General features: G+C 36.5%; 1 long non-coding RNA gene across 1 annotated transcript; it reads left to right on the top strand.

Moving 5' to 3' along the window:
- Positions 1-454: 454 nt before the first annotated feature.
- Positions 455-26,606, top strand: LOC123648403. The gene is made up of 3 exons (XR_006738618.1): positions 455-505; positions 25,433-25,576; positions 26,531-26,606. It is a non-coding gene; the product is annotated as an uncharacterized LOC123648403 (long non-coding RNA).
- The last annotated feature ends 1,216 nt before the right edge of the window (positions 26,607-27,822 follow it).

Here is a 27,822-nt window from a genome sequence, read left to right as displayed (position 1 = left end):
AGATCTCCCTGAAGAGGAATGGTTTCAGTGAAAATATGAAGTAGGAGTGTGAGTCATGTGGATGGATGTCTTGGAGGAGACTATTACAGGAAGAGAAATAGATTATGCACATGCTGCGGGTTCAAGAAACAGCAAGAGGGCCATGGAGGCTGGAGTGGGGAGACCAAAGGGCAGCACAGGCAAGGATGTGACAGAGAAGTGATGGTGGAGGAGCACTCAGGGAAGATCTAATGGGCCATCGTGAGGAGTTTTGGACTTTATGTTTGCGTGAGGTGCAAAGGTCCTAGTAGAGAAATTTGGAGCAACCTAAAGTTACTTAGAATGAGAATAATCTAACTTTCAGTGGAGCAGAATCACTGGAATCACTCTCTTGCTATTTTTAGAATCCACAAAGGTCATGGTTATGTATGAGGACAACACACCTGGAAGACAAGACATGATCACAAGTTTGGACCTGAGTGGAAGCTGAGGACGTGGTGAGAGGTGGTCAGATTCCCCTCTGGAGGTGAGCCGGCAGGATTTCCTCAGCTGGGGGGTGGAGTGTGATTGAGAGGAGTCATGAACTATTACAAGGTCCGTGTCCTACGCGAATAGAATGAACTGAGCATCTCACATCTTATAATAGGGAAGGTAGTGAGGTCAAGGACCATACTAAGTAAAAAAGTGATATTTGTAAACATGCTAGGAATGGTGAAAGGGTGAACTTAAGGGAGAGTGAACAATGTGACCAAGGAATGAGAAAGGATATTGTGTATGTGCAAAGAAAAGAAAACATTTGAGGTTTGGTTTTTCAAGGTAAGAGAGAGGAAGATGGAAAAGAGAGGGAAGGTCCTCTAGGGTCAAAGAGGGCAGGGCAGCCCTTCTCAGTTTCTTGTGATCATTCCCTCTGGCCCAAACTGCTTGACCCACTCCAGTGATTCTCATCTCATCCACTCCCTGCCTTAACAGAGGTTTGTATGCAAAACAATTCCTTCCTTCCTTTCAATTAAGGTTACCACCTGCCCGTAATGGAGGTTTCCCGTGACCTGACAATCTTTAGTAAACAGCTTCCAGGTGAGTTATTGGTCAAAGCATCTCTACACATTAATCAATTTGTGGACTTAAGAAAGGCTTGAAAGACAATTGTAATGCTTGAATTATTCCCAGTGAAACATCAGATATATACTCACAATAATGCAATGGAAAAGAAACCCCAGTTCATTAAAAAAAAGTCAGTCACTCTGGATATGGAATTTCTGATCTGGAATTTGACATTTCTAGTGTGTGTGCTGGCATTTTGTGGACAGAGATTAAGTTCAACAGAGAACAAATCAGAGCCTGAGGGAGTTGTCAACATAACCTCTAACTATTAAACCAAAGGGTTATAAGTATGATTTCTTTTATTTAAAAGCTCCATGGTTGATCTGGCCATTAGACTACTGGGCACATGGCCAGTGATATTAACTATCAGGAGGCTATAATTTCCTAGATAACACTGGTGCCTGGGAGATTTTGAATCATTTCCTGATATAGAACGCACATCCCTGTGCCTGTTGCATTCAATTAGTCACTGGATTTATTTAGTTTGTAGGTATTGATTTTTTTGTTAATGTCCACATTAATTTCTTGATCACTGTCATCTGTTTGTGGTGATGAACATTGTCTGGAATAAGACAGAGATAATGTTGTACAAGTCTGAGAATATATAAAAAACCCACTGAGTTGTACATTATATAGGGGTAGCTTTTATGATATGTGAAGTCTATCTTAAAAAAGATGTTATGTATATTTAAAAAAAAGAAATAAAGAAACATCTTACTTATACAAGCCCTGATATCTTGCTGATAGTGTCTCATGAAAAATGTGCTGGGTAGCATGGGGCATGTCTCAGGCATTCCCAAATGCTGTGAGCATGTGAGAATTCCCAGGGCAGTGCTGAATGATGACTCTCATCAAGTTAAGTGTTAATGGTGGCTGCTCACTTTCTTCTCTACCCTTAGGGTCATAAATAGCTAATAGGTGTTCTATATCATCCTAATAGTAGAGCAGTAGTATGATTTACTTGTTTTGATCTCATGGTAGACTAATGAGTACCCAACCTAAAGAGCCGTCAAAAAATGATATATGTCCATATCATAACCTTCCCAAGAACATGATAACACTATTTTGCCATTAAGCTGAAAAATGAATAAAGAATGTTTTGATTATTTACTTAAGGTCATATAACCATTTGATTATGCAAGATCTACGGACATTTGTGCCATCTTTCTCATGTTCATTGGTAACCTATTACCTGTTTATTTTTTTAAATAAAAACAAATCTAGTCAAATCACCAGGATATTTTAATGTAGTTATAGGTATGCTGGGGCTTGCAAACTGGTAGCCTACAGGCCAGCTTTATGTCATTTGCTTGCTTTCCTTTGTGATTTACAAGGCAATAAACATACATAGGTGTTATGGTTGTGTTCTTAATTCAAGCCGCTGAGCACCCATTGTCTATTCTCTGCCCTTTTGATGAATTTATTAATTTTCCACTTTTTACAACATGATGGTTAATTTTATGCATTGAATCGACTGAATTAGGGGACACCCAGAGAGTTAGCAAAGCATTATTTCTAAGGTGTTTCAGGATTGATATTTGAATCAGTGGACTGACTAGGGAAGATCTGTATCATCAAAAGTGGTCAGGCACCATCCAATCGAGGCTCAGATAGAACAAAAAGGCAGAGAAAAGGTGAATTCACTGTCTCTCTCTCCTGCAGCGGGGACAGCCTTCTTCTCCTGCCCTTGGACATCAGAACTCTAGATCCTCCAGGCTTCTGACACTGAGACTTGCACCACCAGCAGTGCCCCAGGTTGCCAAGCATTCAGCCTTGGACTGAGAGTCACACCTGTTCATTTCCCTGGTTCTGAGGCCTTTAGACTTGTACCAAGCCATGCTCCTGGCTTTCCTGGGTCTCCAGCTTGCAGATGGTGAGAGTAGGACTTCTCAGCCTCTATACTTGCAAGTGCCAATTCTCCTAATAAATCCCCTCTTCTCTCTCTCTCTCTCTCTCTGTCTCTCTCTGTCTCTCTCTGTGTGTGTGTGTGTGTGTGTGTGTGTGTGTGTGTGTGTGTGTGTACACTATTGATCCTGTCTCCCTGACTAATACACACCAGCTGCAAGGTTTTAGTGTGAGATCCTGCCTTGGTAATCTTAAAGCCAAGTTATCTCCTAGGTTTATTTATGATACCAACTAAAATGACAATAATAGCCTGTTCCAGAGTTTGCCTGCCACAGTCTTAGTACTTAAAATAACTTGAGTGAGTAGTTACTCAGGCCAATTTAAGTTTTCATAAGAGTAGTTTGGCTTTATTCTAAGTTTGTTAAGATTTTGGGGAATTCAACATTGTTTACCAAATATGCTGGTTTTCTCCCTGCAGCTTGCCATCCTCATGGGAAGATTTTACACCATTTCATTCTTAAACTCAAGAGTGGACATGTGAACTTGGTCTGATGAAAGATATTTAGACAAAAGTGATTTATGTCACTTTCAGGAAGAAATGTCATCACCCTAAACATAATCTGTCATTCTTCTCTTTTATCTCTACTGCAACCACAGGCAATTTCCAAGACATCGAGAATTTTTCCTTTCAACTTTGAACCTCCTCCTCTTCTCTCTTACAGTCAAGCCCCTGCCTTGGTCTATTTGATTTCTGCTATTTAAGAGGGTATATCTAAGTTACTTAGCATCAGCCATTCATGCCCTCCACTACTGAAGCCCACCTTCACCTTGAAATTTTCCTAGTAGGAGGGAAAGGGGATGTAACAGTCCTTTCAATAAAAGGGAGAGGATATGTCTGGGAGGTGGAAAGTTGGCAGTCCCCACTGGTTAACTGAAACTTGAACCCCATTCTCACCCCTTCCTACCAGTTAATAGGGAGGTAAGTGAATATCATCCTTCAGGCATCACAAAATCTGTCCCCATCAGCCATGTTTCTCCTGACCTGTTGCTTCTGAGGGTGCACAAATAGCTTCTCTCTCTCTCTCTCTCTCTTTCTCTCTCTCTGGCCATTCTTTTGTTGCTATTCTTTCCTACAGGCTCATAGACTCTTACTTTTCACTCTCATTAGAGTAGCCATTTTGTCAAACTCTAAGATATGAGTGATGGAGATGCCACCTCTCCCAACCTACCTGGCTTCTTTCCCACCCCACAGCCAGAACCTGGTGTCAGCCTTTTCCCTTTCTTTCTTTTTCTCACCCCTTTCTGAAATTCCTACATAGGTAGACAAACTGCTTTCCCAGATGCTAGTCCAGCCTTTTACATTTTTTGTGGATCTCAATGTTTGTTTTCATTGACTCTCATGTGGAAAAGTTCGGTTACTTGCCTCTCTGCAGCATGGCGAACAATTGTGGACATCAGCTAAGCAGTCTCTGCAAATCTGCTGCTTGAGGTTGAGGCCACTCAGCAGACGTCAGGGAAGAGGAGACAGAGCTAAGGCAGGAGAGAGCATGAACAAGTGGATACTCACAAACACAAGCTGGAACGCCCCCAGGCTGGGCTGAAATCTGTGTGAGTTCTTGTCTCTGACCTAGCTGCAGTGGGCATCCTGTAGAAGGAGTGCTCAGTCATAAAGCTAAACACACACACCTGGTCTTGGAGTTGGAGGAGCCAAAGTTAGATCTAGGGAAGATGGAGTCCTGGGTGTTCTCAACACTGATGATGTGAAACAACAGGTCAGTGACAACCTGTGTGAGCTCAAAAGCCTGCTGCTTCACTTTTACCCTCTAAATTTGGCAGAAGAATCTTTTTTATGGCTCACTTTGACTGAGACATATGGTAGCTATCAGAGGTCAGAGGACATTCAACTTCAAAATGTTTGCCTCAGATCATTCTGAGGCTTTGAGTCCCAGCATTGGAAGATAGAATTTATGTACAAAAATAGGTAAAACAAGAGACAGACGGTGGTTTTAAAAGTGGCAGAGTTGGCTAGATCAAGTAGATGGTGTTTTAGTTGCCACCAGGCTTGGGTAGGTCTCCTATGAAATTAATGATTGTAGCATTTTCTGATCATTCACCATATTTCCAGGAAGTACCTAAAATATTAAACCTTTTTAATACCTTCTAGAATTGGAGTCCAGACAGATCTACCCAGAAACCCACAAACTTTACCACCACACAACACTGCCTCACATCTACTATGTGTCGTTGGAATTGTCACCTGATTTGTTTTTACAGAAATCAACCAACTTTGATTTTAACAAACTTCTTTAGCAGGTCACAGAGCCAAAGAATACCAAAGATAAAGGTGGGCTGAATGCTTTGTGAGGAAACATAGTGATGTTGCTGGAAATTCTGTCCTCATTGTTCATTAAGTTTTTTTTTTTCCTAAGATGCTCACTAATGCATAGTATTTTTCTAAAGAACTGTTAACCACATAACAGAAAAATATGAGATGAACAATGCAAGAACAAAGTAAAATACGTGACTAAAATCGCAACTGGGCATTTCCTCTTTTAAAAAGTAAGTAAATATTCCTTTTAAAACAAATATCATAATATTTTGTGAATATTATCTACATTATTGAAAGAAATTATCACAATAGGCTCTTGGTTCTGTGTTAATTTTTTATTTCTGTGTAACAAATTTCCACACACTTAGCACCTTAAAAAGACACACATTTATCATCTTGGAGTTATATAGGTCAGAAGTCCAGTCTGACTCAAGTTTGTTCCTCTTTAGGGTCTCACAAGGCCAGAACCAAGAAGACAGCTGGGCTGGACTCTTTTTTGGAGGCTCTGGGGATAAAAATCTGCTTCCAAGCTCATTCAGATGGTTGGCAGAATTTATTACCTTGCAGTTGTAGGGCTGTGGTCTGTGGTCTCTGTTTCCTTCCTGGTTGTCAGATCAGATCTGGAGTCGCTCACTGAGTGGTCCTTGCACATGGCTCCCTCCATCCTCGAGGCTGGAAACAATGTCTTGAATCCTTCTTGTGCTTGTAATCTCTCTGAATTTCTCCATTTCCCCAGCCAGAGAAATCTCTTCTTTTACAGGGCTCATATGACTAGATCAGGTCCACTGAGATAAACTTCTTTGTCATATAAGGTGACATAATCAAAATCACAGGAGCAACACCAGGGGCTAAAGTAAAGGTCAAGGGACCATCTTAAAATTCTACCTAACACAGGGTTTAAAATCTATGACCAGATAGAAAGACTCAAGCTAAGTAGGTTGGGACAAATTAAGACACGTACTTACTTCAACTTACTACATGAAATATAGCAGTGAATAGGATTACACTTAATGTGAGCATTAACTGAAAATTGATCAACTCTCCCCAAGAGGTTTATCAGAATATATGACCTACATTTTGTAATTTGGTCAGGTGCAAAAATGAGTCATTCTTAATTCAGGAAGGATGAGAATCTCTCAATGTGAACTTTGTTAAAATTTCACAGAATATACACCTATAAAACTTTTGCTTGGTATCTTGCTCTGGTTTGCCTCTCAAAGGGGCTTTCCTAGTATTCTTGATGTGCATGAACTTCACATAAAAGTGTGTGTCTCCTTAAATCTCCACACACAGAAAATACTGGTGGAAAGCCATGGTGGAAAAGTGGTTAAGATAGAATGTCACCATGTCTCTCTTCCAAGGCTGTTTGTTATAAAAACACCTTTGAAAAGATAGTCCAGAGCAGATGAATTCCATGTTCATAAGATGTACAGAAATGTGACCCATGGAGAATTGTCCCCCCAGATATATTGTTGAGATTGGATGAGACAAGTGTGAACAGCAGCCTAAGGCACAGATAGATATGCTGATGCAGAGATTTAAGCCAATCTTGGTGACACCCTGGATCCTTCCTTTCCCTTCGCTTGCTGCCTGCCGCCATCCAATCTATGAAGAAATCTGATTGACTGCACCTCCACAATAGCTCTCAAGCCTAGCCTTTTGTCTCCATAGACTGCCTCATTCGAGTCATCATTTCTCCCCTGTGCTCTTCTAACAGCCTGCTATTAATATTTCTTCTTCTTTGTTCCTTTCCTGCCTCTTTACAGTCTGTCTCCAAGGAGTAGACAGAGTGATCCCAGTGATCATTTATAACCTTAAATCAGATCATGTAACTCTCTCCTTAAAGCCCTTCAGTATTTTTTAATTGTACTGAAAAAAGAAACCCAAAGCCCTTGGCACACAAAGCCAATCTCACCGAGCCTTTCTCTCCGTCTTTGGATGACCTTGGCACTGTTTTCACTTCACCTGGGCTGGGCTGCTCTTCTCATATTTTTGCACATCTGGTTCCTGTTCATTTAGATCTCAGCTCAAAGATTTTCTCCTCTCCCTGTGCCACCCCCCTTTCCCCACCATTAAGGCCACTAACTGTGTAAAATCACCCTGTTCCTTAGGTTCATACTGTCTATCCCCACAAACCATCATGTTACTTAACTTTTTTTTTTTTTTTATTTCTTCCTCCTCTCTATCCTGGCCCTAATGTAGCTTTTTGAGATCGGTGACTTTGACTCTTTCCATATGTTATCTTCTTAGCACTTAGAGAAATTCCTAACATTGTTTAGAAAATATTTGATCAAACAATGTAGGAGACTGGGGCCCTTATTTAAGCCAAAGATGAAAAGTTTCTAGGACTTCTCTTGGTTCCTATTCTATGACCCCACAAGATAGGTGAAGCTTCATGTACTATGCAATGTTGCTCCTGGCAACCTCAGAAGTGGCAGAAATGTATAATCTAAATTTTCTGAGAGGCATAAAGATTCTACACAGCTTCTGGGCAGTCAGCCAAGGAGCATTACCATAGCAACCTGGAAGTGTGGTACTTATCAGGAATGAGAAAAAAAATCAAAGTTGCTAGAAAATCTCGGGAACCTCCCCTTGCAAATGTTAACCCCACCTCTCCTCACCGAACAGACATAAGCTTTATCTATTTATTTACTAATCAACTTGTTAAAAGCAGTTTTAGGTTAAGAGCAATATTGAGAGTAGGGTATAGAGATTTCCCACATACTCTCAGCTTTCCCTGCTGACCCAACACACACACCCTCTCTCATTTCCATTAGGATGGTACATTTATTATAACTGATGAAACTAGACTGTCAAGTCATTATTACCCAAAGTCTGGAGTTAACATCAGGGTTTATTCTTGGTTTTGTACATTCTATGGGTTTGGACAAATGTATAATGACATGGATTCACAATTATAGTATCTTACGGAGTATTTTTATTGCCTAAAGATCTTCCATGTTCTGCCTAATTATCCCTCTCCTTTCACCTCTAACCCCTGGCAACCACTTTTTATTGTCCTCATAGTTTTGCCTTTTCCAAAATATTATATAGTCATGTGCCACATAATGACATTTCAGTCAACAACTGCATATTATAATTGTGGCCCCATAAGATTTTAATACTGCATCTTTTCTATGTTGGATAAGTCTAGATATACAAATACTATTTTATTATAATTGCTTTTAATATTCAGTACAGTAATATGCTGTAGGAATAATAGACTATACCATATAGCCTAGATGTGTAGTAGGCTGTACCAATCAGGTTTGTATTAAGTATTCCCTATGATGTTTGCACAATGACAGAATTGTGTAATGACACATTTCCTAGAAGGCATCCCTGTCATTAAGTGATGCATGACTATAGTTGGAATCATACAGAAAGTAGACGTTTTCAGATTGGTTCTTTTCCCTTATTATATGCATTTATGTTTCTTCCACGTATTTTCATGGCTTGATAGCTCACTTCTTTTTAGTGCTGAATAATTTCCCATGGTCTGGATGTACCATTTATAGATCTATTTACCTACTAAAGGGCATCTTAGATCCTTCAAGTTTTGGATATTATGAACAAAGCTGCCATAAACATTCACATTCAGGTTTTTGTGTGGATATAAGTTTTCAACACCTATGGGTAAATAGCCAAAAGAGCTATTCCTGGATCATATGGTAAATGTATATTTAATTTTGTAAGAAAGTGCCAAGCTGTCTTCCAAAGTGGCTTTACTACTATGCATTCTTACCAACAGTAAATGAGAATTCCTGTTGTTCTATATCCTCATCAGCATTTGGTGTTGTCTGTGCTCTGGATTTTGGTCATTATAAGCTTCATTCTTCTTTCCTTTTTCCTTTTTTTTTTCTCATACAGAGAACAGAGTTTGGAGGGTCTGAGGCACAGAATAACTGTTTACTGTTACTTTGCAGCCATAGGTTGGCAGCCTGAAAATGGCTGTTTAGATCTTTTCCCGCATTTGGAACCGTGTGGCCCGTGGGCCTTGCTGTTTGTTAGCCTGAACCAACATCCTGTCTCCTCCGGTTCCGACCAACGCAGAAAGGGAAAACCAGCAAGAGGATAATGGAAAAGAGTTAAGATTCAACATTAACTTTTAGTAATACATTAACAATATTAAGTTTTCTCTCAATAGTAAGAAGTTTATCAAAACTAACCTTTACCATTATAGTTTCAAAACCAGTCCTTGTAAAGAGTGATTTTTGATTGCTTTCAACAGTGTTCAATTAACTTAATGAGCACTGGTAAAAGATGTGATACCAAGATGATGTGATGCTGGTGTCATAAAAATACAATTTTGATTTTGAATAAAATATCATTTGTTTCAAACCTGAGGAAACTTGCAATTTGAGGTGGGACACAGAGAAATTGACTTCATTGAAATGTGAAGTTGTTCTAAAATCCCTGTGGAAAAGAGTGATGCCTGGAGGATATTTCAGTTCAACTTTGCAGTGAAGAGATATTCCAAAGTGACAAAAGTCCTCCTCCTAAGCTTGATATAGATGATCTGGATGCATTTTTATTAGATGACTGAGATTTTTTATTTTTGCTGTGATAATATTTATTTTATTGTAACTTAAAAATAGGGCTTGTCTACTCTATCATCTCTCAGCAACCCAGAATTTCTGTCTTCATTAGGAAATTGCTGCCATGGGTAGGTGATGTATTAATTTCCTGTCACTACCATATAAAATTATCATAAGCTGGGTGGATTAAAACAATAGAAATTTATTCTTTCACAGTTCTGGAGGGAAGAAGTCTGAAATTAAAGGGTCAGCATGCTTGATTCTTTCTGGTGGGACTAAGGGGAAATCTGTTTCACGCCTCTTTCCTGGCTTTTAGGATTTCTGGCGATTCTTGGAGTTCCTTGACTTGTAGCTGCACAACTTCAGTCTCTGCCTCCGCCTCTCTATGGCCTTTTCCTTCTGTGTTTCTCTGTTTTCACTTCTTTCTCTTATAAGGACACTCATCATTGAATTTAGGGCCCACCAAGATAATCCAGGATGATCTCATCTCAAGACCCGTACCTTAATTACATCTGCAAAGACTCTAATTTCAAATAAGGTCACATTCTGAATTTCTGGGTGGACGTGAATTAGAGGGGGGCATTATTCAACCCACTATAGATGATAAACTATTGTGAAATTTCTGGAGCAACAGATGATGCTGTAGGAAAATTTCCTCCTCTATGTGAAATTGAAATTAAAAAAATACTATTTTTAATTGTGTAAAGAGTATAAGATACTTGGCCGGGCGCGGTGGCTCATGTCTGTAATCCTAGCACTCTGGGAGGCAGAGGCGGGTGGATCGCTCGAGGAGGTCAGGAGTTCAAGACCAGCCTGAGCAAGAGCGAGACCCTGTCTCTACTAAAAATAGAAAGTAATTATCTGGCCAACTAAAAATATATATATAGAAAAAATTAGCCGGGCATGGTGGTGCATGCTTGTAGTCCCAGCTACTCGGGAGGCTGAGGCAGTAGGATTGCTTAAGCCCAGGAGTTTGAGGTTGCTGTGAGCTAGGCTGATGCCATGGCACTCACTCTACCCAGGGCAACATAGCGACACTTTGTCTCAAAAAAAAGACAAAAACAAAAACAAAACCTTTGGCTGTTTGAGAGTCACTGTTCTTTACCAATGTTGGGAGGAGCTACTATGGAGGAACAGCATGGAGGAATTAATTTGTGGTGTGAAACACTTCTATATCTTGATTGTGGTGGTAATTAAACAAATCTATATGTGATAAAATTGCATAGAACTATACATACAGACATATATAAATTAATCATAAAATATGAATAAAATATCTAGTTAATAGGATGTGGAACAATTAGAATTCTCATAAATTACAGGTAGGGATGCTTTAAAATGGTACGACCACTTTGAAAAATAATTTTGCACTTTTTAAAAATAAAACTGGACACTTAACATGCGACCTAGCAATTCTAGCTCTAGATATTTAACCCAGATTAATTATAATATATATCCATACAAGGACTTGTATTTGAATGTTAATAGCAGCTTTATTAGTAATAACCAGAAACTGGAAACAAACCAAATGTCATTCTACTGGTAAATGGATAAACAAATTGCAACATATTCATTAAATTGCATACTAATCAGTAATAAGAAATAACAAACTACTGAGGCATGCAACTACTATGCAAAGTGAAAGAAGCCAGATACAGGAGACTATCTATTATATACTGCATGATTTAATTTATATAAAATTCTCCAAGAGGAAAAATATAGGGATAAAGGGTAGATCAGTAATTGGCCTGTTCAGGGAGTAGACAGAGAGGTTGACTGCAAAAGGTAAAAAGGAATTTTGAGGTCATGAGAATGTTTCATATCATTACATAACTATATACATTTGCCAAAATTCATCAAATTGTATGGTAAAATTAATGAATTTCACTTTATGCAGATGATAATTCAATAAAGTAGATTTAAAAATAAAAAAAGGCAGAAGAGGATCACTAAATTGGATCGCTGAAAACTTGAATGATTATTTAGTATTTAGATACCAAGAAATCTGAATCAGTTTATAAGAAGATAATCCATTAAAAAAGACAATGAATAATCATCTGTGGGAATTGTAGACTTTGAGTCCTAATTCTATGTTGTACTTTCTGCCTACAAAGAGCTGATGTCTCTAATTTTATCTCCTAACAATGGTTTTTTGATTCTGGTGGCCCTTTCCCCTGGCACATAAGAATGCTCCAGGCTTTACCATCTTAAAAACCGGAAAAACTAGATTGATAGTATACTTCAGTTATTCCTTTATATTTCTCCTTCTCCTTATAGCCAAACTACTATTAATATGATCACATTTTTGTTGTTTAAAAAGTTGTGTGTGTATATGTGTGTGTTCCTGCTTTAGGCATTTGTAGTGAATTTGTCTTGGTATGTTCAGGCTGTTATAATAAAATATTAATATTAATATCTTAAACTGGGTAATTTATAAAGAGTATCAAATTTTAGTCATAGTCCTGGAGGGTAGGAAGTCCATGATCAGGGTACCAGCAAATTCAGTGTCTGGTGCGGGCTTGCTCTCTGCTTCAAAGTTGGTGGGTGCCTTCTAGCTGTGTCCTCACATAGTGGAAGGGCCAGGGGCTAACAAGATCTTTCAGGTCTCTTTTATAATTTTCCTAATTCTATTCCTAAAGGGTAATCATCTCCTGAAGGCTCCATCTTTCAATCCCACATTGAAAATTAAGTTTTAACATATGAATTTTGGGGGGAGACACACACATTCAGACCATAGCAATATGTTATAGGTACAATAAAAATTGTAAAGGTAAAGCAGAAAGGCAGAAGGGTAGTTCTACATGAGCAAAGGCAGAAAAATGTAGTACAAACTCAGGGAACACAACTCTTGAATGAAGTACTACAGGCAAAAGCAAGAGTGAAAGATGGGTTGGTGGGGGGAGGGGAGGTCACCTCATTGGCCTTTATTCAGCATAGAGTGGGACATCATTAATGACTTTTATTCAGTTAAAAGACATGACCAGAATTATATACTAGGTAATATCCCGGAAATAACTGACATGGTTGATTAGAGTGGGATAAAAAGGAGGTAAGAATTTAGAGTAAGAGACTTTAATAATAATGCAAGAAATAATGAGGACAATTCCAGGAGGTCACTAGTAGAAATATAAAAGTAAAGTGAGATATAATGAAAACATTAAGAAATAACTGCATTACGGTTGAATGTGATGAATAAATAAATGCTTTTCCAAATACAACAAAACATTTAATTATAAATGTCAATTTAGTAAAAATAGAGGTCACCAAATATTTTTGTATCCTTTGATCTAAGAAATGAGATAATATTCATAATTATTAATCTGGTTATGCAAGGAGACCCATTTTGGTGGAGTAATTAAGGATGGTTTTACTTTAATGAAATATATTTCTTAAATAAATATTGCGGATTGAAAGAGTTAATTTGAAAAGACTAAATATTGTATGATTCCAACTATATTGCATTCTGGAAAAGGCAAAATTATGGAGACAGTAAAAAGAGCTGTGGTTGCCATGGGTTGGGAGAAAGTGAGGAAGGGATTAATAGGAAAACACAGGGAATTTTTAGAGCAATCAAACTTTTCCACAGGAAATGGTAGATACATGTTATTGTCTCATACATTTGCCCAAACTCATAGAATATATAGGAAAAAGTCTGGATTGTAATGTAAACTATGGAATTTAGTTATTTGTAATATATGAATGTTGGCTCATCAATTGTATAAAGTGTACTTCACCAACGCAGGATCTTAGTAATAGGGGAAACTGGGGTGGGAAGGAGTGGTGAGGGAGGTTTATGACAACTCTGTACTTTCTGCACAATTTTTCTGCAAATCTAAAACTGCTCTAAAATCCAAAGTCTATTAATTAAAAAAAACAACTTGAAGGACTCCCTTTAGACTTTCTTGTAAAGTGTGTCTAGTGGTGAACTTCCTCAGCTTTAGTTTTATGGAAATTTTTATTTACTTTTGAAGGGCAGTTTTGCTGGATATAGTGCTTGTGTTTGGCAGGTTTTTTTTTTTAATTACATTTAGCCTATAGAATATAATATCCCATTCCCTTCTGGCTTATAATATTTCTGTTGAGAAATCCACTGATAATCTTAAGCGAGCTCCCTTGTATATGATGAGTTGCTATTCTCTTGATGCTTTCAAGATTCTCTCTTTGACTTTGATTTTTGACTCTCTTTGAGTATAATGTGCCTCAGTAAGGGCATCTTTGGGTTCATCCTAGTTGGAGTCCATTGTACTTGTTTGTATGGAGAGAGAGAGAGAGAGAGAGAGAGAGAAAGAATGTAAAGTTTCTGTTGAGAAATCCACTGATAATCTCGAGAGCTCCTAGGAACTGATTAGCTTCTCAGGATCCATTTTTATTTATCTCTTGTAATATAATTCAGTGAAATAAAAATAAATACAAAGAGACAAAGACAGTAATTATATAATAAAAAGTTATGAATTCAGCAACAGTATATAACAATTGTTAATATATGTGCTCTCAACACCAGAGCACCCAGATAAATAAAGTTAATAGTCTTAGAGCTAAGAGGAGAGATAGATCCTATACACTAATATTTGGGGAATTCAGTAACCCACTCTTAGCATTGGACAGATCATCTAAACAGAAAATCAACCAGAAAACATTGAACTTAAACTACATTATAGATCAAATGGACCAAACAAACATTCAAAGAACATTTCATCAAACAGCTGCAGAATACACATTCTTTTCATCAGCAAATGGACCATTCTCAAGAATAGATGATATGTTAGGCTACAAAACAAGCATTAACAATTTTTTGAAAAAAAGCAAAACAATATCAAGTATCTTTTCAGACCACAATGGAACAATAACAGAAATCAATAATAAGAAATTTGGAAACTTTATAAATACATGGATATGAAACAACATGCTTCTGAACAAAGTATCAATGAGGAAATTAAGACAAATATTAAAAAAAAATCTTGAAACGTATACAAATAGAAACATAACACACCTAAACATACGGGAAACAGTAAGAGCAGTACTGAGGAAAGTTTAAAAAAATAAATGCCTACATAAAAAATTAGAAAAATTTCAAACAAACAAACAACCTAATGATGCACCTCAAGGAACTAGAAAAGCATGAACAAACCAAAATTAGTAGAAGAAAAGAAATAAAAGAAATTAGAGCAGAACTAAACAAAAGAGACTAAGAAAGATACAAAAGATCAATGAAACAAAAATTGTTTAATGAAATGATAAACAAAATCAACAAACCATTAGCTAGACAAACTATGAACAGAAGAGAGAAAACCCAGACAAAATCAGAAGTGGAAAAGGAGACATTACAGCTGATACCACAAAAATATAAATGGTCACTAAAAACTATTTTGAATAACTATATGCCAACTATTAATATTTGTAAAACTTAGAGAAAATGGATAAATTCTTGGACAAATACAACCCACTAGGATTTAACCAGGGAAATAAATCTTAACAGAACAATAATGAGTAATGAGATTTTATCAATAATAAAACAATTCTCCAAAAAAGAAAAGTCCAGGATCACATGGCTTTACTGCTGGGGTAATCATGGAGTGCAAGTGGCAAAAATACCAGTTCTCCATTGATATGTAGGCTTTAGAGAATCAGTTTAGACAAATACACAGGATAGAAACCTAACCATTTGCATTGTACTGAATATATTGTCAGTTAGGAGCTTGACCAAGTAATTTCTACCTTTCCCATGACCTGAGACACAGACACTTAGACATTTTTTGTCCCATAGAATGGGGAAAAGAGATGAGGTCAGCTTGCAGTGTACTCTGTCTGTCTCTACCTTATGACTAAGGGCATTTTCCTTTGGAAGTACCATGAAGTAGTTTTTCAGCTTCCAGATAATTTATCAAACCCTGATCCTTATATTAGCTCCTTTTTAAAAAAATTGGAAAATTCATTTTGAAGTCAATCACAAATTGAATCCTAGGTGTAGAATTTAGTACTCTTATGGTCGTGTGCAATGCACTGTAATTTTACTGAGTCTCATTTTCTCTATCAATAAACAAAATTAGTGAATATATAACTTATAGGGCAGTGTAATTATTTTATGATGTAAGTACTTGAAAGAGTGCCTAGTACAATATGCATTCAGTAAATGCTTAATGACTATCCCTTTCTCTCCTTTACTCTCTTGCTTCTAAATTATGGTTGAGAGGCAGCAGTGATGATGAAGAGAGAAGCCCATGAGTTTAGTTATCATTTTAATTTTGTTGGAGAACAGCAATTTAAAGAGTGACAAAATATAGAGGAAAAAAGGACCAGAAGAAGAGTCATTGACTGGTGATCTATCTCTGCTTTTTCTACTACTTGGAAATTTAGTCATCATTTTTCTGAATATCCCTATCTTTATAATGACAGTGCTTGGATTAATATTAACAAAGTTACTGTCCAACCTGGGCATCTTTTGTCTCTCACTAAGTTGCTTGCAAAAGAAGCACATTTAACTTGACTGGCGTGTTTTACTTACAGTTAATCAGTGGACCACCCAGTTATTAATTGGTTCAATAATGGGCCCTTTGGAATTTAAAAATGATGTTTGTAAAATAACAAGTTAGTGGATGGAAATTCTTGTTTTATAATGTTTGTTAATTCTACTTATTTTATTGCATGGAAGAGTTGATATCTGGTATGTTAGCTTGTTGGCATTTTCTCCTAAGGAGTTTCATTTTATCATACAGTATTCTACCTCATCATGTTTTGTTAATGAGGCTACACCTAAAATTCCCTTCCTTACCTTGGGCACAATACTTTCTTGACTTTGTGGATAAAAAGTTTCCTTTACTGAGTTCCTCTTTTTGTTCTCTCATTAAAATTGATTTAAAAAAAAACCTAGGACTAATGCTGAAGAAGACTGGAATGGTGAAAGTTTAAGAAGCAGAGAGGTAAAAACATTTTAATTGAAGTACTAAATGATAAATTTGGAGCTTGAGAGAGATTTAATATTGAGCATCAGTGAATTTTCACTTTTGCTTTCTCTGACCTGCTGTAAAAAGAACCAATCTTCCATTTTATCACTTCTTTCCATGTATTAGGGAGCTGTCTTGATGTTCTACATTACTTAGTATTTTAGAGGTAGGAAATTATGGGCAAACACAGAATTTAATATGAGCATTGGGTTAGTAGGTGGGCTGATGCATAAGAGAGAAGGTCCTGTCTTTTGAAAACTTCATTTAATAACATCACATACTTTTATAATTGAGTAGCTACATACTTGTCCTAACAAGTATCTGACATTGATAGTCTTTCATAAAATGAAATTGTCATGATTGTAACTAAATAGTTTAAGTGCAGGAATTAGTTTTTACTTGATAGAATCACTAACTGTGTCTGTGAAGACTAAAATTATCTACCCAACAAATATATGGAAACATTAAATTATAATACTTTTGTAACTCAAATTTTCATTCAGTATGACATATAAAATAATATGTAAAATAAGTACAATTTATTTGCTTCCAGAAAAGCATTCTAAGAACCTTTCGAAACCAGGAGTCCCATCTGCACTTCATAGATATGCAGTAATTTATTCCAGGAATGTGTTCATGAAAATAAATGCAAATATCTATTTCACAGTGCATTTTTAACCTGGAGTCAGATGAAATAAAACACTTCTGTTCATCATGAGCCATAGAATCTGCTGCTTTTGCAATATACATACTGTCAAATAATGAGAATGACTTTTAAAGACTAAGATAACAATTTTTATAATACAGAAATGGGGAGAAAAAGGTGGACTTGTGGAGCTGTTGCAGACTATGAGGAATCCTGAATAAATAATTATGGGAGAATATAAACTGGGCTTGTTTTCCTTTCCAATCAGCTTAATTTCCAATTAGCCAAGGCTAATTAGGATCAAACATATTATCTCAACAGCTCAAACCCCTCCAAATAAAATAAACAATAGTTAGAAGATTCTAAAGGGACTCACTCTGTGTTAAAGTGCGATCACGGAGACATCACAGCTTTGCAAGGGATATTTGGCTTTGTTTTCTGAATGTCGTGCATGACAATGCAGCTCTTTCCAACTGCCAAGACTCTCCATATCGCACCTTAGCATTACAGTGGCTGAATGCATACTTCAAAGAGCTACATATACAATGAGCTAAAAATTATACCAAAACCAAGAAATGTACAACTACCTGCCTTGAGTTAAGCTACTCAAGTAGCTCAGAGCCACTGTTTGTATTTAATAGAGTAAGACATGCTTAAGGATGTTGTACACCATGCAGCGAGTAATATTGGAAGTGCTTTTTCATTACGTGCAAGATAAAGAAATAAAAGAAGAACTTACTATTTTGCACAGCCAGTTTTGTGAAGCCCCCAACCAATTCAATTACCCAGCTAGTATTAAAGGTCACAGGATGTAAATGTCTCAAATTCTGCAATAATTAGTCCCAAATCCCACCTAGAGCATTTAGAAGGGCAAAGTTAATTGAAGATAGAATAATAGACGAAGAAAAAGAAGGAACAATGAAAGAGTAGTCTTCTTATCCTGAATTGAGAAAATTAAATCCTCTCCAGGGTGACTGTAAGGGGGCCTTTTCCTGACAGCACCTGTCAGAACCAAGGTGGCTTTACCTAATTAGAGAATAGCTGGTCCAAATCATTCATGCCTTTCCTATCTGCTGCCACCTAGTGGTCCATAAATAAGAGTTTTTCTTTAGTTCGTCTCTTGTGGAAATACCTGGTCCCTCCTTAAATGTTTACATTCTAAGACTCTAGTGCAAATACGCAGTTTAGTCAGATAGAGTGGAGATGAGACAAAGTTGAAAATGAGAAGAAAGGATAGAAGCTCCCTATGAAAAAAGGCTGGAGGTTGTAGAAATGCCGACTGTTGGCGCTTTAAGTAACAGCTTGACTTTCGTAGTATGGGTTCTAGTAAGACCATTGCATTCTCTCTAGATCAATGCTTCTCAGTGGGGGCTGGGGGATAGTGGTGGTTCACTGACAACTTACATAGATGTTTTAAAAGTATTTAGAAAATTTATAGCAATTTGATGTTATTGGTATGTTTCAACATATGATCAGTGTACTTTTTTAAACCCTTTAAGAGTAGTAGATAGATTGAGTTATGCTGATCTTTTATTGAGAGGTCCTTGTGGCACAAACTCTGTAGTGATCACATGCAGTAGGAGCTCATTACTATGTGTGGTATTTTCAGTTGGGTTTGTCAGCTGCAGCTAAAAAGTATACAAAACCTAGAATCTGTTTGTTTTCATCAAAAGAGTATTTAAATTGAACCCAAACTTTATACAATAAATTCTTGGAATTTACTTATTCCAAGAAATTGCTTTCAGATCTTATCTTCGTACATCAATATACCTCTGTGATGTTGAATTCTCCAGGATTAATGTTTTTTTCAAACAAAACCATAAAAAGTTTATATACATTACCATAGAAATAGTCTGGTGATCAATCTAAGATTTTTAAGTTACGCAGCAATAAGCAAGCTCATTTGTCATGTTAAAAACTTTAAATATCGTTATAGATGCTGTTAATTTAAATGCTATGTATGGGCATTTAATATGGGGAGTTATTACTTCACTTATAATTTCTGATTGATTATGTTTGTAGAATGACAAAAAGTTATATGTAATAGCAATTCTATTAATTGCCTATATGCATATTTTACATAAATAAGATTTATGGTTCTTAAGTAATTTTATTTTTATTTATATGTTTGTTCTACATTTATTGACATTTATTGAAAATAATATTAAACACTTTGAGCTTATTTGTATGTTTTTGTTTTTTCATTTTATTTTATAGCAATTAATATTTATTATATTTTGTATTTTATGAAACTATTGGTTCACAATGGAAATTAAAACAAAACAAAGAAGCATGAAAGGTCCTGTACTGTTCTAGGTGAACGTGCCAGCCAGAGCTTATTTGTGGCAATAGCCAGGATGACCGAGAAGGCCACCAGCAAACCTCTCTAAGTCTCTAATTCCATTGCTTATTTGTGTGGCTTCAGTCAACACACATTTCAGCCAACTGGAACATTTCCTGCCATCTCCTCATCTCCTGCTATTTCTGTTTAATCAATGCATACCTTAAGGGGATTAATTATCTTGTTTCACTGACATTTTGTTATGTTGAGAAGAACTTGAAATTTGTGAGCCTTGGCCTAGTGGGATTTGGAAAGCTTTTATACACTATAGGGATTAGGTGCTTATTGTAATGGGATTTAGTCTGTGAGAAATTAAATGATTCAGAAACAGGTTAACCCTTCTGGTTATTTAATGCTCCACTGAGTACAGAAGAACCAACAGATTACTCTGCGCAAAGGCAAAGTATAGCTGCCTGAGTCCGGTGAATTTATGTCGTCCCAAGCGTCTATCTGCCACCAGTCTGATATTCCAACCACGTGTATCATCCCCCGGGTCATGGCATTGCTTCCAGATTACTGCATTTTCCACATATAATATATGGAGGGGGTATGTGTACAAAAGGGCCAGTGAGTCATAGTTGAGCTGCTACTTAAAAGAGAATAAATGAGTCTAGAGGCAATACCACAAAGAGTGGAATATTTTAAAGGGGGACAAGTGTTATGACAAAGTGTGGGGCATGGGTCATTGCATGAGAAGGATGAACTTATTTCTTTTATAAACTATGAGGAAAGCAGGAGGTGCTTGTACATAGTAGAGTGAGTAAAAACACAGACTTTAAATATTTACATGTTTTACTTTCCTCCAATTCCTATTACCTAATTTTGCTAAGCCTAGGTTGCCTCCATTGTGAAAACAGGGAAATTATATACTAATCATGTTATACATGTTCCTAAAACATATTATACTCACTATTATTATCTATTTTACTAGAGGTTTGTTCAGGGTAGATGAGGTGCTTGTTCATTGGTGTCTCTCCTCAAATGCTGCACATAATATAGGAATGCTTTCAGTTGCAAGTAACAGGAGACCCAAATTAACATACCTTAACCAAATAAGGGTTTGTTCTACTCAAATGACATTAAATCCAGACGCAGACAGTTTCTGAATTATATAAGCATAAATTCAAATGCTTAGCAACATAATGAGGCGCTAAAATTCTTTTTATCTTTCTCTTCTATCATCCTCAGCATGCTGACTTTTGCCAACATGCTTGTTGTCTCATGGCCCTCAAATGGTATTTGTATCTCCAAGCATTACATATAATTGTCAGAAAGAAAGAAAAGAAAAAGGAAAAAAGACCTTCATTTTGGAAGACTTTGTCTTTTTGCACAGGACAGGAAGCTGCTAAGAGACGGTTTTCTATCAGTATTTCAGGTTTGCAAAATTGGGTCTTCTGAACAAAGGTCATGTTTGAAAAGCAAAGGCCTTGAAAGCTAGAAGACTCCAGATGTCCTCCTCCGTGTCATCTGGATACATTTGCTTATGTTCTAAGGTGTAAACCTAAATATGTTCCCCTATTCTCCCCAGAAAGGAAGTGTTTACATTCTAGGATAAAGATAAGGTTGATATCTCCATTTCTCTCTCTCTCTCTGCCTCTGTTTCTCTCTCTCTTTCTCTTTCTCTCTCTCTCTCTCTATATATATATATAGACATATACATATACATTCTGATTAAAGGATGGGCAGATTGCTAGCTCTCCTATATAAGCTCCAAATCTCAGAATTTTGGGGGTTCCTCTCCTGGGGTGCAACCAACTGCACATGCACGTGAACATCCGGGTGTCATCACATTGTCTTGTGAGAAATGGGATCTAGGGAACAGTGCAGAGTACTTCTCAGGCTGCTGCATTTTGACATCACATTAAATGATATATTTCCTTGACCCAGAGGTTGTGTGTTTTTGTTAGAAAATATATATAAAATGTGCAAGGATAACCTGTTAGCTTGAAAGTAGACAAAATCTCAGATCCTTCATGATTTCTGACTTAACAGGAATAAGTTTCTTCAGCAGATTTTCTCAATTTTATCAGTCAGAACAGAGACATATGCCTAATCTTAGACAAATCAATGACAACCAAAAATGAAATTAAACAATTAATTTCTATCGATTAATTTATTTCCTGATTTGGGGACCAGGAAACACTCTTTCTTCTGATCAAAGTAACTCTATCCACTCTGGAATTATATTTTTAAAGAAGTATTTGTGAGTGGGCACCCAACCAGTGGGCAATAGACTATGTTTCTGCCAAATACTGTGACTCTAAAAGTCCATTAAGAGTGTGCACGTTTGCCAATAACAGGCACTAAATTTCTTCAAGTCAAGGAACTGTGTCTAATTTATATTTGAAAATACTTAAGAGCTTAGTATAGACTCTTACATATAGATGCTCAATACAGGTTAATTTAATGAATCTATTTATGTTAGCCAATGCATCCTACTTCTGAAAAAAATACTGCTCAATCCTGATGCCTATACCAAGTAACAGAAAAGCAGGGAAAAATATATATCTAAGACACTGAGTGAGAGCAAGTTCTTTTCCTGACTGATTGATTCTGGAAGTTTTCCATACTAGAAAAAAGTTCCACTAAATTACGGTAATGCCATTTCATATAATATTATCTTTCTATAGTTTCAAGGTTGGTTTGGATGTTCCATTTCTACATGCTACACAGACACTTTAATATTGTAACTCTGTCAAATTCCTAGATGATTTATAAACTGGTAGCTAAAACGTCAAGGATGCTGTCAAGGAAAATGTTCTATATTCTTTAAAAATGTATTTATAGTCAGAACAGAATAAATATGGGGGCATGTATTTATTCATAGTGACTTTCTTGTCAAAATTTATTGGGTTTACTTGGCAGGGGAGCAGTAATCCAATTGTATTGTCTGTGCTGTAAAATCAACCTGGCATTGGAACATCAAGCTGTGTTCTTCTATTACTTATGTTGCTATTGGTAGTACTCATATACAATATTGAAACTGAAAATTATTAGGCAATATTATTAATGAAGTAAATGATGCAACATAAAACAACTCAACTACAATACCTCTGCAAGACTCAACTGCTACTTAGAATATGAAATAAATTGTCAACTACAACAATAGAAATGTCATAGGACAAGAAGCAAAATTATAATTATCTTTCTAATTAACAACAGAAAATATTCAGATAGCTTTATAGAGGGAAATTATTCTGAATATTATGTATTTAATCAAATATGTTAGTTACAAATAAATTAAATGGCTCATTGAGGCCATGCAACAGGCTATCACTGCCTATGGTACCATGATACCAGTGTGATTATCAGCAAGATATTCACTGTCCTGGTATAGTTGTTCCTGACTGTGTCTAGAGAATTAACCAACCATTACTTGAATTATTTAACTTTATGCACTTGATTGTTGATAAGATGACCAATTTGTGTGTGCATAAAATATTAAATATAAAGGCTTATGATAAGCTTGTCAATCATTCCCAAGAAAATGGTCTTGGCCAACCCAGCAAACTACTTTCTCATACTTTCTAACTGGGCTTCCTTCAACCTTTCTATTCAATATTTTGTGACCTCTAATGAGAAGACATTCTTCTTCACTTGATAGAACTTGCTCTTTCTGGGCAGGCCTGCACCCCTCATGAAGAGGGAAATCTCAGACTCACTGATACAATGTCTCACATATTCAAATGGATCAATATATGATCAAACTGCAAAAAAATTTGTGCTAATTTTTACATTTCCCAATGGAAGAAAAGAATCTAACATTTCTTGAGTGTCGTTTATGAAATATGCCTTTTTTAAAATATATTTTATTGTGTATACCTGAGGTTTTCCACACTATGTTATGGGATACATATAGATAGTAAAATAATTACTATACTGATGTGAATTTACATATCTGTCATCTCACATAGTTATTTTGTGTGTGTGTGTGTGTGTGTGTGTGTGAGACAAAAGCAGCTAAAACATATACTTTAAGAAACATGTTATACATGCTATTTTATCAAATTCCTACAATGACCCTTTGAGAAAGGTATTTTCATGGCCATTTGACAAGCGAAACAAACTAAGATTTGGAAAAGTTAAGCTAATTTTCATAAGTTTCTACACATATTAGTAAATACTGAGTAGAAATTCAAATCTAGGCCCGTTTGTCTTCAATGTCATTTCCATGACATAATAACCACCTCTTAGCACTAAAGTATTTATTTCCAACTGGAGACGAGCTATATTTGATATATTTTCATCAATGGCATTGTTGTCTAGGATCAATAGTCACAGGAATGCCAAAATTACACAAACTCTCCCAATTTATTGAGAGAACATTACAAAGAGCAACAATCAACCACCATTCCTTAGAAAATGAGGTGGGGAGGACTAGAATAATGCCTGATGCCAGAGAGCATGGAGGGATGAAGAAATTTTACCTAAGAATCTTGAAATCCTGAACAATTGCAGGCACATATTTGGGCAATTGCACCTTGGATGTTAATTATCTAATGTGTAAGATCTACTGTGCAAACGTCTGGTAACAAGGTCTTTGCTAAGTGGACAGACTTCACTGTCCACTTGCTGGATCATGGACACTCGGTTCCTTTTACCTCGTGCACGCTGGTCATTCAGTGGCAGGTGTTCTTGTCAGGCAGGGAATTTGTGCAGAACTGTCTTCACCCTCACCGTAGCTGGCAGCTTATAATGATGAAATGATGGCTGTTCTTCCAGGCTGTTCTTCTTCAATTAAATTGTGGCTTCTGTGCTGATGCTGCCCTTTGTGAAGTTTTTCTGACATAAACCCTCTCTCCAGCAGAAACCCAAAAAAGAACATATAAATATCTCACACCTTTGATCACGGCTGGCCTGGTATATATTAGACTTGGTGACCTGGAGCTAAAAGACTTGGTCTTTCCTCACCAATTATTCCCCTGAGCCGTCCACTATCCCATACAGCCGTGATTACCAGCCTTCTTTCACCCGGTAGGGGCCTGATTCCAAAGGAAGGTTAAAGAGTTCGTTTTCCAACTACACTCTGAAAGCAGAATATCAGAATATCACTCTATAAAACGTTTCATCCAAGAAAGGCAATCACAGTCCCACTCACTGGAAAAAAACAGAGCATCAGTACCTCGTCACCTAAAGAATGCTTGTTGTATTTTAAAAGAAGAGTTATATTCACCCTTTGGGGTTAGAGATCTCAACACATAACTGTAAGCCCCATTTATACACGATTGAGTCTGGATGTTAATTGACTGGACAGTCAAAATTGCATGCAGTCAGGAAAAGTGTCAACTTTAATCTTCTCACAACTGCTTCAGAAGAGAGTTAAGTGGAAAGCAATTTTTATCAGAATTAAGCCAGTAGTGTAGGTTTAAAATGGAAAAAGTTAAGGTGACAGAAGAAATGGAAAGGTATTTAAATAAACTTTTAAAATGCCTACTACACACTAGGCACTGTTTTTGTCCCTCTCACCAAAGTATTTTATTTGTTGTAACAAATCTGTGAGACAGCTTTGTTTTGTTTTCATTTTAAAGAAATTTTTAAAAATCTTATAAATGATGAAACTATAGTCTTAGAAGGTGAAATAACTTGTCTCAGCTCCCACAATTAAAATGCGATCGAGCTCGGTTTTAAGTCCAGATGTCGTTGACATTTAACTCTAAGAGTACACATTCTCCTAATGCATTGAGGCTATTTGTCGTGTTTCATATATTATAGATTCTCTAGGAGGCCAAAATAATAACAGAAATATGACTTCACGCAACTCTTCACCTACATCCGTCTTCTCAAAGAGGAGAACCATTATCATCAAGTAGTGTCTTGGTCCGTTTTCTGGTTCTATAACAGAATACCAGAGATCAGGTAATTTATAAAGAATATACATTTATTTGGCTCACAGTTCTGGACTCTGAAAATTCCAAACCCATGGTGCTGGTAACTGGTGAGGGTCATGCCATAGCAGAAGGCAGAAGTGAGTGTATGAGCCAGAGAGAGAGAAAAGGGGCCAAATGCATCCTTTTACCAGGATAACTACTGCCGTAACTAACCCACTCAGTGATCATGGCATTAATCCATTCATGAGGGCTCACCCTCGTGACCTAATCACCTCTTAAAGGCTCCACCTCTTACTACTGTTACAATGGCAATTAAATTTCAACATGAATTTTGGAGGTGGCATTCAAACCGAAGCAGATAGGTTTTGTCAGAACTTGTGTGTGGTTGTGGAGCTGTGGGCAATGCACACTTTGCATCAGAATCTTCTGGGAAGTAATTAAGGATGCAAATTCTTTAGCTGCACAGCAGACCTTCAAATCAGATTCTCTGAAAGTTGGAGACTTGACACTGTGTATTTAACAAGGTTTACAGGTAATATTTATGAATACAAGTTTAAGAACCGCTATTCCATGGAATGCAAGAATGTGGTTGAGTGGGTGAGGCAGAGGCTTCTTGTTTCCAGATTAATATCCTTGACACTCCTACAAATACCTATACTCATGTAACAGTCTTATGTGGTTGCTGCAGTCTCTCAGGATAGGTGATTATCTATAAGTGCTATTTAAAAGATCACAAAATATCTTTAAAGTATACTTAAATATGGTTAAAAATGCCAAAGTATTTTCCTCTGTGGCCAGCAGAGTAGTAAAATTCACAAACTAGAGAGTTATCATTATTATTATTGTTGTTACTATCATTATTGTTGTTTGTCTTGAAGGTTTTATTCCAAACCTGTTTGCTTTTTCATCAGATTTATTTGTGAAGCATTTGAAAGCACGGAACTCTGTAATTCTGTTTTCTTTCTTTCTTTTTTTTTTAAAGATGTCCATTACTGTATACAATGTGGTGAATGATCAGCCAGTTGGGGAATCGCAGCAGATATACTACAAAATACGTGGTATATCCAAAGCATAGTAGGACAGCACGCTGCCTGGAAAGGCTTGGGAAGAGAAAAGAGAATGCTTTGCAGGGGTAGAGACTAAACCTGGCGGTGGGAACACATCAAAATCAAGTTTTGTGTTCTGCATGGTTTCGTCTGGAAAGGCTCCTGCACAGACCCTGCTACCCACAAGAGTCCTACTCACCTCTACTGCCTGACATAGGTGGTAAATTCTCCTTCTGCTTCTTAGAAAACACAGGCACATCCTGCGCGAAATTTTTCTTTTAAGAAAGTCTAAAAGAAATTCATGGCTTCCTCTATACAAAGGAAGGGCAATTTAAACCAGGGGCATAAAAATGAGCTCTTGTTTTACCACCAGCTATTCACAGGAACCTCAGTGATTTCAGGAAAGAATGATGGCTTTTAATTTCTTGACAATAAAAGTGACAAAAAGAATGTATATTCTATATAATATGTAAGTAATGGATAAATACCAATATATTCATCTGTATAATTTGTATATTTTATATAATATAGTACATTTATTTTTATATATATAAATTTAGAATAGGTGGTTCTGAACTTCTGCAGCTAGACATATTTGTAAAATTATTGCTTAAATGTGTTATCTAAATAACAGGCATTTTTAATGTTTCTCATTGAGATTCACACCAACTAAGATGAAATATTGTTTCCCTACCATAATGCTCTTTACTGTAACTGAGATATAGAAAAATATTATGAAATATTTAAATAAAAATTAGTGTATAGCTTTAGGAAATCCAGTAGTTTTTTTTTATTTTTTTCTTTCTGAATGACTTAGTATCACTACACAAAATTACAAATTATGAAAAGATTAACCACCATTGCCTTCTGAACTGAATTACAAAGGTTATTGGATTTGCAGATATTTTTAAAGCTAGTTTATATTGGATCGATTTTACATGTATACTAAGTATAAGTTATGATGTGTTTCCATATGAAACATGTTTGACAAAGAAAGAGAAAGTTTTAAGTTGGAGAATAAGGGGAAAAGTAAGTTTTGTAACTAAAAATGTATTCTGGGTATTAATACAGATAGAAACAGAAAGGGAGGACAGATATTAGGTCCTTTCAACCCATTTTGTAAGAGTATTTTTGTATTGATGAGAGAATACAAGTGTTTTGTATTTCAGCTATAAAAGAGATGCCCACGTAGTCAACAAAACTAGTATTTTTCACCTTTTACAACATC

The sequence above is a fragment of the Lemur catta genome, chromosome 12 (genome assembly GCF_020740605.2).
Source record: "Lemur catta isolate mLemCat1 chromosome 12, mLemCat1.pri, whole genome shotgun sequence".
In the NCBI taxonomy this organism is placed as follows: Eukaryota; Metazoa; Chordata; class Mammalia; order Primates; family Lemuridae; genus Lemur; species Lemur catta.
Note: the sequence above shows the minus strand (reverse complement) of the source record. Positions and strands in the feature narration are given on the sequence as shown.